Source organism: Petromyzon marinus, chromosome 35 (genome assembly GCF_048934315.1).
Source record: "Petromyzon marinus isolate PM22_M1 ecotype Great Lakes invasive population chromosome 35, UKy_Petmar_22M1.pri1.0, whole genome shotgun sequence".
Classification (NCBI taxonomy): Eukaryota; Metazoa; Chordata; class Hyperoartia; order Petromyzontiformes; family Petromyzontidae; genus Petromyzon; species Petromyzon marinus.
This window is the reverse complement of record NC_133701.1, coordinates 408,742-415,240: the sequence shown is the minus strand read 5'-3', so window position 1 is coordinate 415,240 and position 6,499 is coordinate 408,742. Positions and strand designations below refer to the sequence as shown.

At 48.3% G+C, this 6,499-nt stretch overlaps 1 protein-coding gene across 1 annotated transcript in view; it reads left to right on the top strand.

The window, feature by feature from the left end:
• The first annotated feature begins 3,012 nt into the window (after positions 1 to 3,012).
• The window catches only part of LOC116948784 (uncharacterized), a 37,493-nt gene continuing 34,006 nt past the window's right edge, over positions 3,013 to 6,499 (top strand). Inside the window, exon 1 of the mRNA XM_032965871.2 lies at positions 3,013 to 3,250. The gene's annotated coding sequence lies outside the window, so the exon portion shown is untranslated. The remainder of the gene's footprint in view (positions 3,251 to 6,499) is intronic.

Here is a 6,499-nt window from a genome sequence, read left to right as displayed (position 1 = left end):
CGCCCACCTCAATACAAATGTAATATTTTAAGCGAACAGGTGCCACCACGGAGAGCGAGATGGTGGGTGAGAGAGCGGGGAAGCGGAGTGAGAGGCCGAGCTCCCGGGAAACGAGAGTTGAGCATCTCCCGCACCCATTCCTCCTCCCCCTCCTTCATCAGCGTCCCTCTCACTTCCTTGAATCACTGCAGTGGTTGAGATCTTGGTTCGGGGTTGACTTGGCCCGCAATCCCTCCAGGGTCTACGAAGTGAATACAAAAGTGAAATTCCTTCTCTGTGTGGATATAAAAATAGTCGCCCAATGGAGACAGAACAGCCCCGGCCATGAGAATGTGGAATGATGATCCATGCCCCTCTCCGGTTTGAACACTGGAACCCGAACCCACCCCTTACGCGGTCTCACCACACGATGGCAGTCCACTCATGCGTGGCATTGCTTAAAAGTGCTTCGCGTGGGTCCTGCAAATTTCACTTCTCATACATCGTCATCATCATACTCAGCCATGGTCAATCTACTGCTGGCTGAATGTTTCCCCAACAAGCCATCGCCAGCTCACGTGCTCCTGTGCGGTAACAATCCACCTCCAGCGCCTGCGCGTGAGCTGATTTAATCACAGTTGCATCTCATCTTGCTCTCGACAAATCGCAGATATCATCACGATCAATGATGCTGTAGATGCCACTGCATCTCAAAATCACTTCATTTTGTTCTGCCAGATCCTGTAACCGCTGCAGAGTCGACACTCAACCTGCGGTGTCTGCTCTGACGGGAGTAGCCCACCGTCACACTCCTCGTCCGTTCGGTATCCTTCCCTGCCCATCGCAAACGCCCCCTGTATACAAGACAACTTGATTCAAAACTTCCAAGTTGACGCACTCAGTCCTACCACGACACTTTTTAAGGTTCATCTGCATACACCCGCAGACTCCTCTGCATACGGCTACACCTAAAGTAGAGACGTTCATTTTTTAGTTTAGTTCAAGTCTAGCACTGACCCGTACACCAACACAGACACTGCTCCTGCCTCTTATACCTATTTATTATTTTTAAAGTTAATCTCTGTCCAATATTGCTCAGTTGCTTTTGTCGGCCGTTAAACACTCGCTGTGCCAGTCTTGCTGCGCATCCTAAGCACAGATACCTGCACAGGTACCTGTGCATGTATCCGTGCAGGTATCTGTGCAGGTACCTGCACAGATACCTGTGCATGTATCTTACCAACACCACGTCGAGGTTCCACACACGCACATAAATCACACTGCACCGATACTCTGTACTAAAGTTTATTAACTACGCACATACTACCTGGGGGGGAATATTTTGCGAGAAGATCCTAGCCTAACTCCGCCTACGAACCCAATCGCTCAAAACACGGATGCTGCGAGCGGCCCGAGGAGGCAGGACGGCAGGGAGTGGGTCTTGGCGGCCCGGAAATTGAAGACAAGAGACCTAAAATCGTCCTGGGTTACTCGTTTTATTCTCTAAACTTCAAAGGCCCAGAGTGGCATTGCACCGCGCGGGCAATCGTGCGCCTACCTGTGGCTACCCCCCCCCCCCTGTTAGCGCGTCCTTGCTGGAGTCCGCAGCAGCCACCCATCGTCCCTCGTTGCCCATTGTCTGGACGGGCGCTGCGCTTTTCTTGCTCAGTATTCCACCCTCTGTCCCCCCCCCCCCCCCCCAATGTCGTAACTCATTGCGGTTGGCCCAGGGAACCTTGTCTTTCTGCGCCCATACAATTTCAAACCAATTTTAGGGGCATCGCAATGTCACCTGCCCTGCGAGGGCCGGCCAATTTCCTGGCACTGGGAAACCGTGGGACTTTCCTTCTAGGGGCCCTTCGGATTAAAACCCGAAGTGCCAGGCCACCCCCCGCCAGGACACGACGTGGGTGCAAGTGCTGAGTATGTGCGTGTGCTCGGGGTGGGGGCGAGTGGACAATCGCGGTGCTTGCGGAGTCGCTCCGCGGTTGTGGCTCCACAAATGCATTCATGAATCCAAAAATATAGATTCTCACACGCGATAACATTTGTGTAGCATGAGCTTAAATAATCAATCATGTAATCGGTTAATTGGTTAATTTTACCCCCTAATGAACATGCAGGTGCTTTAGTAACCACTGTGATCATTGAAATGTTGCGTTGTCTTCAGTAGGCTGGAGACAAAGGAGTCAGATTTCACACAATATGCAAAATCAATAAATTCACCGGCGCTCACATTCCAAAGCCAAGTACAGTATGTGGGCACACAACACAGGTGAGCGAGCGGCGCTGTGGTCGCCAGGCGTTTGGCAAGCGAGGCAGGCGGAGTGAGCATGGCGAGTGCCGCACCCCGCCTGTAGTCCAGGTCTGTGGAGGCCGGCTCAGTGTGCTGTGTGGCCCAGCTTCACACACGCCACAAACACGCACTCACGGGCTCTGAAACTCAAGATCGACGCGGAGTTCATTCCCCTTACTCCGCCTCGTTTCGGGAGAATGACGGCCGTGTGTGTGAATTCTGCCTGGAGCTGCAATCGCACTGGCGACTTTTGCATTGCAGCGTGCGACCCGTGGCAATGCCGCAGCAGCTCCATTCCTTTCCCTGCTAAACGAGCGCGCGTCCTTTGGACCCCAGCCAGCCAAACTTTTTTGTTTGCAATATGGAATTAATGGTAAAAAGTGTTGTGTTTGTTGCTAGACATCTCTACCAAAACTGATTTTGACAAACCTCGTCTAGTCCCAAGCTCTATCTGTCGTACCTCGTGTCGCCCTTCAACCACTTGGGTCGGAGGTTTTCTCAACGCACTCACAGTGCAAGGCACTCAATGCAAGATTAATACCATGCATTTTTCATTCAAATTAAAACCTGTAATAGTGCTGACCGTGTAGCGTGGTGAATAATTCACAGTCGCCAGCATCATCACGTTTACAATCGGCGTGTGCAATGTTTACCATGTCAATGGCACTACACTGTATTTCATACAAATCGTTGCCGGGCCAACGACCCCGGGCACGGGCACTTGGGCACTGATGGCTGGAACACGGCACACTGCGCGGCCACTATTGGGTGACTACAGCACACGGCTGTTCCAGTGTTTCAATGGAGGTGCATGCAGTAGGGCCGTGCCCATTACAATCACTCGTGGTGGTGGTGGTGACTGAGTTGATGAGACAGCTCCCTGGAGATACCTCGCCGTGAGTTCGTCACTCACCTGGAGCAGCCGAGGAAGCGGCCAACTCGGCACACTCAGAGGCTCAGAGATGACCAAACACGGTATGAAAATACAGCGCAATCGTCACACCGACTCACCAGCATACTCGCCAAGTCACGAGCAAACTCACCATCAACTCAAAATTACCAGCAAACTCACCAGCAAACTCACCAACGTATCATCAAGCTCAACAACTCGCCGGCAAACTTACAAAATTATCAAACTCACCAATTCACAATCCAACTCACCACAAACTCACAAGTGAAATAATGACCTCACCAACCAACTTGCCAAAACAATCAGTACAGTGCTGCAACGCACGCAATGCCCGCTCACGAACTCCGCACTGCAGGCAACGGTTTGATCCCTGTGGTTGACGTGAGCGACTCGGCGAAATGAGAAACATTACATCATTGTTAAATGTTGGGGATTGTCGTGTACAGTACTAATAATACAACTAGTGCCTTTTCCCAACATGTGGTCGCTAGCATCATAAGCACATTCCATGCGGGTTTAAAAAAATTTATATATTTAATTCGTACATTAATTCACAAATAATCGCCCTGTTACGATGATACCACCATTATGATTACCATAGCACATGGTAAGGACGTAATTATAAAAATGTGTCCAAGTGAAATTAATGTAGAGTCCTTGGTTGGCAAGAGCCGGGAATTGTGCGTTTACGTATCAAGTGACGGGCCCGCACGGCCCATTGGCCACGCCGCAATGTGCAGCACAATGAGTGGCCACATGCGGTGGCCTCACGCAGCCAGGCAAGAGGAGACCTCCTCGTGGTTACCTTTGTGTTTGTGCATCACCAAGCACAGAGGCCTGCATAGCAACTGCATTTTTATGGCATATCTCAATCCAGTTCGCAAGTGAAGTTCCGTACGAGGTTATTGCGAATGCTGTTTCTAATCCGTATCTATGCCTTGTGTTTGGGAGTGGGGTGTTCCCTGTTGCTGAAGATGAGAGCCATGTTTGTGCACATCTATGGGGCCCATGTGCACAGTGGAAATTTTCACCAATTACTCCAGGATACGGAATAGGTTTTAGGTTAGGGTTAAGCTGCTGGGATAGTCAAAATCGTGTCCTGCTCAAATGAACATTGAAGCATTGGTGCTCATCTCCTGTTTTACAGCCTTGATTCAGTGGTGGAAATTCCACATTCCTCTTGCGACAGCGAGTCTATCCATTGGTGCTCATGACTGTTGACTTCCTCCCAAAGTGGTATTGATTTTCATCGACCCCAAGGGAATGATAGGCCGAGCCAACCACCAACAAGGAATTGTTTGGGGGTTGGCTCGGCCCCCCCTTCCGCTGAACCCAGCGGGTCGGCCTGCAGAACCCGCCGTGCACAGCTACCTACACTGGGCAACCTCAGGTGCCTTGAGCACTGTGCAGTCGACATGCAAGGATCCATTGATTAATCATTAAAAATACATTCTTCCATTGCGTTACATCCATCGAATTGCGCTTGTTAATTTATTTATTTAGCAAATGCTTTTACACGTGACTTTCACACAGTACAAGCACCAGAGACACAAGTAATAATAATTTATATATATGTCGATGTAATGCGAGTTATCGCGCGTGTGAGAATCAATTGTTATTCATGAACATGACATGGCCACTGTTACATTGGGGGTCATGGTGCGAACAAAACTACAAACGACACATAGCAAAACGATATGATGAGACAAAAATGATGTATCAAATTACTATTCCAACTTTGTGATAATGGAATTTGAGATAATGTAATCACCGTGGAGGTTGTGGGGTGAATCATGAGATGGGAAATCGCCGCCATACAAGCTGGCCACGTGTTGCAGACACGGGGTTGCAAGGTGCGGGCAGGAGCGTCACCTCCTCGATACATGGGCTTCTCCAGTGCCAACCACTCATGCATTGCATTGTCCATATATCCCAGTGCTGCACCCTGCTGAAGGAGAGTCTTGAGACTCCGCGAGGCTCTACTGTGTAAACAATGAGTAGTAGTAGTATTATCCTTGTTGCATGCCACACCTATTCCCTAAGCACCCCCTCACGCACGAGGCACTCATAAATCCCCTCGCTCATCCTTGCGCCCAAAAGATGAAACCCCATATCCTTGCAAGCAGCGGTCCCTCTTCAGCCAGGTCAGATGGAGCGAATGTCGAAGCTCAACTCGATGTTAATTGACGCAGACCAGTCTTCCTTCATCAAGAAGACTCTTCCTGATCATCAGGAAGAGTCTTCCTGATGACAAACGCTTGTGTTGCGATCGAAACGTCGTAGTTTGTTGTTATTTTTCTTTGAACATATCTACGTGACTTTATCGAAAGACCCAAAGAAGATGAATTCCTGCAGTCACGAGAGTTCTAAGTCGAGATTTGACGCAGAAACGCGAGGCGAAACACAGTGATGGATTCAAGAAGAGAAGGGGGGGGGGGGTAGACCTCGAACATTGGTATGTTTTTATATTTATGAGCCAATAATGTCTGTGTGTCCCGCACGTGACGTCACTCCACATGCCGCACCCTCCATCATTAATATTCATGAGCGTGTAGATTTTTACACTCACGCAGAAGGTCAAGCGGAAATTTAAAAAAATCGAAAATTCGCTTTAAACGTTTCTTTATTGAAAGCGAATCTAAACAATAATTCTACGCAGCAAAAAAGTCTATTTGGTGTCTTTATTTATTTCTTCATGACTTGAGACAAGAGGTCAATCTAATTTATGCTTCTACATTATGCTAAAATAGACATTTCTCGATTATTTTCCAGATATTGTATCGATTTCCAATTAATTTCAACCTCAGCGACCGAAAGCAGAAGAGAATAAAGTATCAGAGCAGTGAATTAGAACAAATTGAAGATCAGTTATATACAGTGCTACAGTGAACTGCAGTGAAGTGTTTGATGACTTTGTTTTGTGCCAGATTCACTGCCATTAATGCAGTGCTACAGTGAACTGCAGTGAAGTTGACATACTTTTGTGCAAGATTCACTGCCATTAAATTGACACAACATACAATGATACTCTGCTCAGTTTTTTCGTAAATATTACAGCTTCCGTCCTAGGACAGGCAAAGAAGGTAGTGTTTTGATATTTCTGAGAGACAATATATTGTTTTGTTGTATTAAAGTATGGCCCTATTTAAATAGCTTCACATCTCGGGCCCACGCCTTTCCTAAGTTTCTGGATCTGCTTCTGGAGAAAGACCTCACTAAGTTGGACCATAGACCATACCTTGTCTGCTAGCCCAATGGTCCGTCAGTGTAACTCCTAGCGTGTAGCCAGTCGAGCTGCACCAGGCTGGTGACAA